The sequence below is a fragment of the Monodelphis domestica genome, chromosome 8 (assembly GCF_027887165.1).
Source record: "Monodelphis domestica isolate mMonDom1 chromosome 8, mMonDom1.pri, whole genome shotgun sequence".
NCBI lineage: Eukaryota > Metazoa > Chordata > Mammalia > Didelphimorphia > Didelphidae > Monodelphis > Monodelphis domestica.
In genome coordinates, this window is record NC_077234.1 from 65,939,092 (window position 1) to 65,951,576 (window position 12,485).

The 12,485-nt window shown below is 37.2% G+C and overlaps 1 pseudogene; it reads right to left on the reverse strand.

Moving 5' to 3' along the window:
- Window positions 1-4,099: 4,099 nt before the first annotated feature.
- On the reverse strand, window positions 4,100-9,914 carry LOC100022648 (high mobility group protein B1-like; annotated as a pseudogene).
- Window positions 9,915-12,485: the final 2,571 nt, after the last annotated feature.

Here is a 12,485-nt window from a genome sequence, read left to right on the forward strand (position 1 = left end):
TCCCAAATAAAAATACCCAAGTCAGTTTGGAAATATATGGTGGTTTAATCAATATATAGGGAAGAAATCAAGGAGAAGAGAGAGGGAGGGGGTATAGGATTTCTCCTGCCTGGCCTGTGCCAGGGGGAGTTCAAAATCTTCCACCACAAGGTTTCTGAAGAATAATTAGAGGCTTCTAAGTGGATAGTGTTTGGAAGGTAAAAGTGAAAGAATCAGTTTAAAACCCCAAGAGATCTCAGAGAAGACACCTCACTGAACTAAGTTACTGGGCTTCCTCCAGTATGGTATCAAGGAAAGCTCACCACTAAACCTGGACAATAGCTGCTGCTATGCCAAGATGCAGAAACACTTAGCATGCAGCCGCCAGCCACCTCTCCACTGCTAAAGAGGCCTGAGAGAGGAAGTAACGTGAAATATATAGATAGTTTTACATCACTTTCCTGCATCTCATATGTACCAATGATATATTAGGTTTGACTTAGGATGGCCCAGGGGTCTGTCAGTTGTTTCTGATTTGTCATTTGCTAGCACGTGTCTGTCATAGGCCATCCTCTAAAATACTTAATCCTTAAGTATGGGTGTAGACATTCCTGATTTTTATTAGACTAAGTAGGGTGGAGTAATCTATCTAAAGTTCACAGCAGCTCAGTAGATTGAGAGCAAGGTTTCGAGATGGAAGGTCCTGGGTTCAAATCTGACCTCAGACACTTCCTAGGTGTGTGACCCTGGGCAAGTCACTTAAACCCCCATTGCCTAGCCCTTGACACTCTTCCTACTTGGAACCAATACATAGTATTGATTCTAAGATGGTAGGTAAAGGTTGTTTTTTTCTTTTAAATTTGATTTTGGCAAGGATATTTCTACCTGATTCATTATAAGATGTATAAATATCCTCAGTTAATTCAGAGCTTTTCTTTTTTTTAAAACCCTTATCTTTCATCTTAGAATCAATACTGGGTATTGGTTCTAGGGCAGAAGAGTGGTAAGGGCTAGGCAATGGAGGTTAAATGACTTGCTCAAGGTCACACAGCTGGGAAGTATCTGATTCCAGATTTGAACCCAGGACCTCCCATTTCTGGGCCTGGCTCTTAATACACTGAACCACCCAGTTGCCTCCTAATTCAGAGTTTTTCAACAGACACTCAACTAATTATTTGGAGATCTCTTTTAAAGAAGAACTTTTTTAGTTACTTCCCTACTATAAACATCCAGAATCCTTGAGGTTGTTTTTGGTGTACAATGTGATGATGAGGACATGTGCCCACATACTACACTCCACAATTCCTTGGAATCATTCTGAAGGCAACTGGGGTCAAAATGTTAAGGCCAGCCTGACCATCCAGCAGTATGATTAGAGCAACCAAACAAGATAGGTCTTTGGTAGAACTCGACCAGGCAACTATCTCTGCTTGTACATGCTATATTGAGTTCCAGCCATGCACAGAACACTTCTGACAGAGTTGACCCATATGGAGACAAAAGAATCCAAGGATGAGATGAGAAGGCCCTAAACTGGAATGATAGCTGTTGCAGTGGTAAGAAAATGATGGATTTCAAAGATATTATGTTGGTAATTGATTGGATATGAGAAGTGACAGAGACAGTAGATTTAAGAATAATTTCAAGGCTGCAAACCTTGGAGATTCAAAGAATTCTGATATCCTTAAAAGAAATAAAGACATTTAAAAGAGGGAAAGGTTTGGAGGAAAAATAATAAACTCTGTTTTGGACGTGCCAAGTTTGATACATCCACTAGGCAGTTAATGATGGTTGAGAGAAGAAAAGGGGAGAGAATAAAGAAGGTATAACTCTTTGGTCATAGAGTTGGAAGGCTCCTTGGTCTACTGGTATAATCCCATCATTTTACATATGAAGAAACTGAGGCCCAGGGAGGCTAGTGACATAACCAAGGTCACATAGGGAACAAAGTAGTAAACCAAGGATTTAAACTGACATCTTCTGACTCCAATTTCTCTTTCCATGGTTTGTCCCTTGCAGTTTCTCCTTGCAAACCAATATTTCAGTTTTTTTTTGTTATACAGACATAATTTCAGATCAGGATATAATATCTTGTAATTTATTAGTGGAGTGTGTCAGAGGACAGCTGGAAAACATAATCACTGAGTGACCCAAACACAATCCTTTTTTATGTATACTTTGACTTGGCTAGCACTCAGTCAATAAATACATTCATGAGGATATACCAAATGTTTAGAGGGGGGAAAATACATTGTAGGATTGTACTATTAGAAATCAAGATTTTTTTAATACTGTGTCTATAGATTATAGTTTAATGTAGATCTCTCTTTAACTTCTACATTACTAGTCCTCTTTAAGTAAACAATAGACTTCTTTATACTGATGACTAAATCAGATTTTTCTGTCTTCCAGACCCATTTGCTTTTGCCTTCCCTTTGCCCTGCAGAGTCATCAAGAGAGTCTTTCTAAACAAAAACCCATGGAAAGTGTGAGCTAGACTGATGGGAACTTAGGGAGAAAAGACAGCATTGCTTGGCCAGAGCACAATGTGAGAAATGATGCTATTATTCATTCCCACTATAGAGACATTGCTAGTTTGTATACCAGAAAGAGTATCATGCTCAGAGTCAGAAAAGATCTGGGTTTGAATTCTGCCCATGTTACTCACTAGCTGAGTGAGGTTAGACAAATTACTGGCTGTCTGATCCTCAACTTTTTTACCTGTAAAAGTGGAATGATTATAATAACTGTAATATTGACTTCATAGAATTATCCTGAGAATTGGATTTAATGATGTATAGAAAAGTGCTTTGTAAAATGTCAGCCCCTAATTATGGAGTAAGGAACAGGGTGGACCAAATGAAGAAAATGAATGACTTCATTTACACTGAGAAGTGCATTAGAGATTTACTTGTTTAAGTACATGCATTCCTTTCCTACTAAAATCAGAGAAGAATATAATGCATGTATTTCTTTAAAAAATATACAAAAGCAAAGTAAAACTTAAATAGACTTGGAGAGCAAAATATTCTTTTTAATTGCTAATTATTTGAAGAAATACATGATTTCATTAACAGAAGAATGCTCACCAAAAAATGGATTATTTTCCTCTCATTCATCTGTTTAATGCATTTATATTCAAAATCACTAGATTTGGGATCAGAAGATCTAGATTTGAGTCTGTCATTTCTGTCACTGTGACCTTGATAGTTATTTTACTTTCTCAGAGTCTTAGTTTCCTCATCTGTAAAATGGGATTGTTATGTGTACAGACTACCTCAAATGGCAACTTTGGAGAAAAATGCTTTGTAAACTCTCAAGCACCATTCAAATGTATGCCACCATTTTCATTTTAAATTAGTACTGAAATCAGGGCAAACTTTTATCTCCCCTTTCCCCACAGGTAACTTTGTTCACAATTAGTCAAAGTCATTGTATGTACTTGAAAAATTATAAATGTCTACTTGATTTGTCCCTAATTCAAAATCCAAATTAGATTGGTTTGTACCTCATTGTCCTCCTCTAATTACATCAGGTGAGATGAAACACCCCCCATTTCCCTAACCTCTCATATGAATGTGGTTCCCTCTGCCTGGCCAGTTTTGAAAATAGAATTATGTCATGTGCAGAAAGTTGATTTATAGGAATGGGATGATATTAGGTCAAATAATTTGGAGTCAGCAAAGTGGTTGAGTGTATATGTTTGGGTGGAGGAAGAAGGAGAGAGAGAGAGAATGTTGGCAAGGGGTACAGGCAGCAAAAGGTAGCAGAGAAAGGAAATGTGAGCCCAACACCCCTGGACTGGAAATAAAAACCTGCCTTCCTGGTCCCTGTGACTTGGGACAAGTCATTTCACTTCTGAGCTTCTATTTCCAAATCGCTGAAATCAACAGATCAAGCTACAGGGCTTCTTTTTTTTTAATCAAGAAATTATATTTGCTTAGAATCATTCAGTATGTCAATAAAACAGTTGCAACTTTATTTTTCTAATTACAGAGTGGTGTTCAGTAAACAGAACAACAATTATTTAATATGCTGCATGAAGATGAAAATGAACTACGTCCCCATAAATAACTAATTTGTGTTGTGAACCAACAAGAGCCTGCTTTAAATTTCTGTGCCAGTTTACCAAAAAGCCCCATGTTGTACTAGGCAATGTTAGTGGCTATTGAAAATGCCTCTAAAGGACAGGGCTATCTAAAGACACATTTGGTAGAGCATTATCGATACAAAAAAGATAAAAACAATTTTTTTACACAGCCTTACATTTCAATTTTTTTTCTTTAAAAAGACAGAGTTGTGTATAGGAGTTAAATGCTTTATAGACAAGAAAAATGTTGCTTTAGAACCAACTTATTCATTGTCATCATCATCTTCCTCATCTTCATCTTCCTCATCCTCATGCTCCTTCTTTTTCTTGCTCTTCTCAGCTTTAACCACTCTTCCCTTTTTACTCCCATCAGGTTTTCCCTTAGCCCAGTACGCAGCAATATCCCTTTTTATACTTTTCCTCAGCTTAGCTGCCTTCTTTTCATCAAGTTGCTTGTCATCTGCAGTAGTGTTTTTCCACATTTCTCCCAATTTTTTGGCGACATCTCCAATAGAAAGACCAGGATGTTCCCCTTTGATTTTTGGATGATACTCAGAACAGAATAAGAAAAATGCCAAAGGAGGCCTCTTTGGTGCCTTGGGATCCTTGAACTTTTTTTTTCATTTCTCTGTTACGTGTTATGTAGGTTTTCATTTCTCTTTCAAAACAAACCTTATCAGCTTTTGCCATGTCCTCAAATTTTCCTTTCTCTCTAGCAGACATTGTCTTCAGTCTTTCTAAGCAGTTTTTAGGAAATTCTGAGAAGTTCACAGAAGCATCTGGGTGCTTCTTCTTGTGTTCCTCTCAGTGGGTTTGTACAAAGAAGGCATATGAAGAGATTTTCCCTCTCCACTTCTTAGGATCACTTTTGCCCACTTTTTATTCTTTTCCCTCAGCACCGCACAGAGTAGTCCATTGCCTGTCCAGCTCTTACTTGCCCTGGCACTGTCTCTATGGAGCTCAATGTACTCAAGCTAAGTATAGCTACCATAAGATGCTCTGTTTCTGTCTGGGAAGGAGAAAGGTAACAGAAGAAATTTGAGGATGGCTGAGTAAAGGACAGTGTGAATATTAAGGGAACCACATGGGGTCACTCAGTTAGCCAACACATTTAAGTGTTTACCATGTGCTAGGATTATTGTAAAAACTAGAGACACAAGAAAAGGCAAAACCAAATCACCCACAAAGAACCCACATTCCAATGAGAGAGAGAATGTCTGGGTAAGCAGGTACCTACAAGATAGATACAAAGTAGAAGAAAAAATATTATCCTAAGGGAACTAGCAGCCGGGGTAACCTGCAGAAGTAAGAATTTTCCCTGACTCTTAAAGGAAAACAGGAACAGCAATAGTAAGAAGCAGAAATGAGGAGGAAAAGGAGTTATAAAGGAGGGAAAAGGCTTCAGAAAAAATAGCTTTACCCCAAGTGTTGAGTAGAGTCAATACTTAGACTGAGTACCTTTTCAAGGAATTCTAAGGATCATGGAGAATAATAAGTATAAAAAGACTGGGAAGGTAGGAACTGAGGATGGGAGAGAGAGAGAGAAGTAGGTAGGAAGAGGCTATGAAGAGCTTTAAATGCCTGGAGAGTTTATATTTGATCCTGGAGGTAATAGGGAACCACTGGAGTGGTGTGATCAGATCTATGCTTTTTAAAAAATTTAATCACTTTGACAACATAGTTGAATTGGAGTGGGGAGAGACATGAGGCAGAAAGTCCAATTATAAGGCTATTATAAGTGTATAGAACATGAAAGCAAAGTCAAGTAATAGAAGATTAATTTAAGAGACTAGTGTGGTTCTAATAAGAATTGTGTCAGGAATACTAAGGCTGGTAAAGGAAGCTAAAGATACAATTTTTTTCTTTGGCTCTTTTATAAAGAAGAATCAAGCAAGGCATAGGACATTTGCTGGGATAGAAAAAATGATAACTAACAATAATAAGAAAGCGAAGCAGCTCACCCCTACTTTGTTTCTGCTTTCTCTACTAAAAAAAAAAAAGAAGAAGAAGAATCACATTGAAACTGACAAAACAGAAATGACTAACAAAAGGTTATGTCCAAGATAAGTAAGGAGACAGTAGGAAAGTACCTAGCAGCCCTTGATGAATTTCAGTCACCTGGCCCAAACAAACTCCATCCCCAGGTTGCAAAAGAGCTGTCAGGTGTTATTACTGAGTCACCGTCAGGGATATTTGAAAAGTCATGGATAACAGAGGTATGATGGAGAAAAGCAAGCATTGTTCGCCCCTCCTTTTTTTTAAGGAATTGAAGAGAGTCTGCAAACAATAAATCAATGAGCTTGACTTCAATTCCTGGGGAAATTCCAAAAAGGTTCTTTAAAGCAATAGTTGGTAAGTATCTGGGAAGAAAGTGCTAGTTATAGTCACCTTGGATTCATCAAGAACAGCTCATGAGAGACTAGCTTTATTTCTTTTTCTTTCTTTCTTTCTTTCTTTCTTTCTTTCTTTCTTTCTTTCTTTCTTTCTTTCTTTCTTTCTTTCTTTCTTCCTTCCTTCCTTCCTTTCTTTCTTGCTTTCTTTCTTGCTTTCTTTCTTTCTTTCTTGCTTGCTTTCTTTCTTTCTTTCTTTCTTTCTTTCTTTCTTTCTTTCTTTCTTTCTTTCTTTCTTTCTTTCTTTCTTTCTTTCTTTCTTTCTTTCTTTCTTTCTTTCTTTCTTTCTTTCTTTCTTTCTTTTTTTGGACAGGATTACCAAACTCTAGTAGATGAGAGAAATGTTGAAGATATATCTTACCTAGATTTTATTTGTGTGACATGTTTATATTTGTTTTTGAAACTAAGTCTGCTGGAAGTGCAAAAGTTACTCATGGATCTGTTCCCATCTCTGATTAGCATGGGAACATTTACTTAGAATATTTGCATAAAATCCCACCCCCATCATCAGTGAAAAGAGTGACTGTTCAACCCCTACGTGCCTGTGTTAGGGCAGAATTGTCATGAGAGCTTGGGAGAACAGAGACCTTTTCTTCTTTCCTGCTTTGAGAGAGTACACACATGGTTCCAGATCCTGTTTGGAGAGAAATCCAGAGTGAAAGAGAAAAATGTAGGAAGCCAGACATAGAGAGAAAATCTTCCATAGCTTCCCACCCCCAATATGTCCTTGATTTCCAGCTTATGTGCTTGGGGACTTCAGGGAATTTCCTTTTGGGTGAGATCAGGGATTCTCTTTCAGGCAAGTTAAAATATCTTACTCTCAAGTGGGTGAGCTCATTCACTCTATATATTTTCTATTAGATTTTCTGGCTTCTGGGCTAGCTCTTTATCTCTTACACTCTATTACCTCTCCATATTCTCTGTTATGCTATGATTATGATTGATTACATGAAGAGCATTATAAAATATTCCAGAACATTCTAGAATTGTAGTGGACACTACTTAGATATACTGGGATCCTTTTGTTAGGAGATAAAGATTTTCTCAGATTTCCCAAGAGAGTTTCCCTTCATTCCTTCTAAATTCTAAAAATTTGAATACATATAACTTCTGCATATTCTTCTGTATATAACTATGTATAACTTCTGTATAACTTCTCTGATTACCCATTTATTATATTCTTGGACACTATTTGTGATGGTCTTTCATGTCACCAGCATTGGTGGGAAAGAACTTAGCCTTTGGGACATAAGCTGCATCCCATTTTCTTTAAGGGAACTGACTGGTGAAACAGCTCAAACTTAAAAAGTATTTCCTTTAGACTAATAGAATTTAGGAGAACAGATAGATATAATTCCAGTTCAATATTCTTTCTGTGGAGTGTGGTATTAGTAGCCTAGTTACTTCAATTTCCTGCTTACCTCCAGGCAGGAACTGAAGTGTTTCATGGAAGAGCTTAGAGGAAATGAGATTTCAGAGATATCTATTCATGCCTCCCCTTGAGATGCATTTAGATCAAACTTATGTGGACATATCCATAACCTACACAGACTTTACACATTATGTATCAGGAAGAAACCTCCTAACAATTAGCTAGCCAAAAGCTGACAAGAGGTAATGGATTCCTTAAAGGGTAATATATTCCTCCTTGTTAGAGCTCTTTGAGCAGGTTCTGGACAATCATTTATTGCATGTTATTGAGAATTCGTTGGGTGTAAGGGTTGCACTAGAAAGCCACTAGGGTCCCTTCTACCTCTCAGATTTGTGATTCTGTGAAAATGGATCATCTCAGGAGACATTACTTCTTCCCTCACTGGAAGTCTTCAATGAGAAATCAGAGAGCTACTTGTCAGGGATATTTTATAGGAGGTCAAAGACAGTATAGGTTGAGCCCTTAGATACTGAAGTTCTGTGTTGGTAGGGACTAGGGCTGGGATTTTATAGGTACAGGAAACATCCACATAAGGAAACTCTGTCTACCAAAGCAGGTCAGTATCTTCTCTACAACTTACAGAGTTGCTTAGAGAATTTTCTCAGAGTCTCACAGCCAATATAGATCAGAAGCAGAACTTGAAACCAATATTTTCTGGCTTCTGGGCTAGCTGTTTACCTGCTACACCATATTACCTCTCAGTACTCTCTGGTATGTTACATAATTGCAATTGATGATATAAAGACCATTATGAAATATTTCACAGCATTGTAGAATAGTAGTGAACATTATTTAAATAAATTAGGACTCTCTGCTAGGAGATAAAGATTTTCTTAAATTCCCTGAGATAGTTTCCATTTATGCCTTTCAAATGAGAAGAATAATGTGACCTAATATCATTCATCTCCTGAAGGTCCAAGTTTCTTTGCATCACCAGTCCCATGACTAGGAAAGGTAAGTAATAGCTAATACTTAGTAGGATGGTAGAATGTGTGCCTTCACTGATGAAAAGTTCTTACAGCACAGAAATAAGGAATTGAAATTCCCTGAATATTTTCTATGCCTAGAAAGTCCACAAATTTCTGAAACAGATTTATGTTTGTCTAAAATACCAAGTTCCATAATATGGCTGACATTTCACATGCTATAGATATTCAGCAAAAACAGATAAATCAATAATTAGGTGTTTCTACAGAATTTCTTATCAATCCTACTGACTTCCCTTCCCCAACTATGCACACAGATCTGGAGACATCACTGAGTGAATACTTGATTGATTCAAGTGGGTCACTAGAATGACTAAAATAACCAGACCACATCCAATTTGCAGTCAATCAATGCAGTCTGGCTATTTTGGGTTATTTTTAACAACTTAATAGAATAGGCCATAAAGTGATTTCAATTGCTCAGCATTCCATTAAATCAAAATCCACCAGATACCACTTATCAACACACAACCTACAAGGAGTAGCTTGTTTTATCCTCTCACCCCACCAGCTAACTATTTCAGCAAGTTGACAATGATAAGGAAAATCAGACTCTGTGACTTTATTCATTCTGTTTCTTATACTTGGAATGTCATCTTCCATATATCCCTTGCCTCCTGAAAGTTTACTTATCCTTTAAAGGTCAATTCAAATGCTGCTTCCCCCATAGACTTCTCCAATCCTCCCAGTTAATAATGGTTTGACTCCTGATTACCTTGCATAGCATTTCATTTGTATGTCTCTTATGTATTTATCATGTTCTTGTTATGGTCATTTTTTATTGTGTCATGTCCTCCAACTAGAACATAAACTCAGCTTGATCTCTGCCAAAATATCCTCCAAACAACTTTAAAATAACAAATAAAAACAAATTCTGGAGTGGCAGAACCCACTCAGGGACAATTTTCCATCCCAAGACAACTTAGAAGGCTGGTGGGAAAGGTTGGTGGCAATGAGGTGGGAGTAGAGGGCAGCCCAGCTTGGCAGAGCAAGCCTCACCTCAACTAACCAGTGCAGATCTTGGGGTGAGCAGCCATGGCTTCCAGAGCTTCAGCCCACAAATGGTAAGGAGGTTAGAGAACTGGTCAGCAGGTGATTATAGAGGTCCCTTTGCAGGCACTGAGTGTAAGACTCTGTGGCACTGCCAATATTCAGATCCAGATCACAGTTGCCAGACAAGAAGTATTAGCTCATACATGCATGACACTGCAGTGGAGCTGGGACCCTGGTCATCATTCTAGGGCAGAAAAGAATGCCTGTGGTCACTCACAGACCAGAGCACAGGTCAGAGGAGTAATGAAAACACCTGTCCTGAGATTACATCACCCTGGAAGAACTGAAAACTTTTAGATTCCCAGAACTATCTCAAAAGAGTTGAACCAAAAACCTGAAGCTTGGGAAAGTGCCTCCTCCCCCCTGGGAATAGGACCCAACTTTAACATAAAATTAAAAGTAAAGAAATTATCTGGAAAATGAGCCCAAAAAAATATGATCACAGAAAGTTACTAGGTCAACAAGAAAAATCAAAACACAAACTCAGAAAATAACAATGTCAAAATAACTACATCCAAAGCACCAAAGAAAAATGTGAATTGTTCACTGGTCCAAAAAGAATTCCTGAAAGAGTTCAAAAAGAGTTTAAAAATAAAATAAGAGAGGTAGAAGACAATGATCTGGGACAATTCTGAAGGACTTATGAGAAAGAACACTATTCTCATTCAGAGGAACATCTGTGGGAGTAGAAACACAAAAGAAAAGCATCTCCTTGATCACATGGGTCAATGGGAATATGATTGGGGTTATAAACCTTAAATGACCACCCTAGTGCAAATATCAATAGTATGGAAATGTCTTGACCAATGACACATGTAAAACCCAGTAGAACTGTGCATTGGCTATGGGAGGGGATTGGGGGGGAGGGGAGGGGAGGAAAAGAACATGATTTTTGTAATCCTGGAAAAATACTCTAAATTAATCAATTAAATAAATTTTTTAAAAAGAGAGTGAGGCAGAGGAAAAGAAATGAGAGTGATACCAGACAATAATGTATAACAAAAAAGAGTCCATAGCTTATTAAAGGAAGAACAAACAACACTGAAGAAAATAACACCTTAAAAAACAGAATAGGTCAAATGGTAAAAGAGGCAGAAAAGCCTGAAAATAGCTCCTTAAAGAGCAGAAAGGCCAAATGGGAAAAAGAGGACTCCTAAGGGGCAGCTAGGTGGCTCAATGAATAGAGAACCAGCCCTAGAGAGGGGAGGTCCTTGGTTCAAATATGACCCCAGATATTTCCTAGCCATGTGACCCTGGGCATGTCCTTTAATACCCATTGCCCTTACCATTCTTCTATGTTTGGACCAATACCGGGTATTAATTTTAAGATGGAAGGTAAGGGTTTTGTTGTTGTTGTTGATGATGTTTGTTATTATTGTTAAGACAAAGAAAAGAAAAGGACTCCTTAAAAAGTAGAATTGGCCAGATGGAAAAGGAGATGCAAAAACTCACTGAAGAAAGTAATTGCTTATCAATCAGAAGCTAATGACATTTTGAGTAATCAAGAAATAATCAAATAAGATCAGAAGAATGACAAAATAGGAGAAAATATGAAACATCTCATTACAAAAATAACTAACCTGGAAAATAATTTGAGGAGAGAGAACTTAAGTATTATTAGACTATCTGAAAAGTCATGATCAAAAAAGAAAAAGCCTAGACATCATCTTTCAAGAAATTATCAAGGAAAACTATCCTGACATTCTAGAACCAAAGGTTAAAATAGAAATTGAAAGAATCCGATGATCACCTCAATACCCAGAAATATTATAGCCAACCAATTCAAGGAAAAAAATTGCATTCAGTCAAAAAGAAACAACTCAAATATTGTGGAGCCATAGTCATGATAATATAAAATATAGCAAGTTCTACATTAAAGGATCTGAGGGCCTGGGATGTAATATTCTGGAGAGCAAAAGAGTTAAGTTTACAACCAAGAATCATGTACTTCATGGTGGAGGTGGGGAATGGATATTCAATGAAATAGAGGACTTTCAAGCATTCCTAATGAAAAGAATAGAGCTTAATAGAAAATTTAACTTTCAAATGCAAGACTCAAGAGAAGCATAAAAAAGGTAAACAGAAAGAAGAAATCATAAGGGATTCTATAAGTTTAAACTGTTTGCATTCCTAAAGTCCTCAATTCTCAAATACATAAAGAAACAAGTTAAATGTATAAGAAAACAAGTCATTCCCCAACTGATAAATGGTCAAAGGATATGAACAGGCAGTTTTCAGTTGAACTAATCAAAGCTATCTATAGTCATGTGAAAAAATGCAAAGAAATTCAAATTAAAACACTTTGGGGTACTATCTCACACATATCGGATTGGCTATTATGACAGAAAAGAAAAATGGGAAGAGATGTGGGAAAACTGGGGCACTAATGCACTGTTGGGGAAGTTGTTACCTTATTCAACCATTCAACAAAAGAGCATTTGAGACCTTTACCAAAAGAGCCATAAAACTATGCATACCCTTTGATCTAGCAATACCAATACTAGGTCTATATGCCAAGAAGTTTTTTTTTTTTAAAGGAAAAGGAATGATTTGTA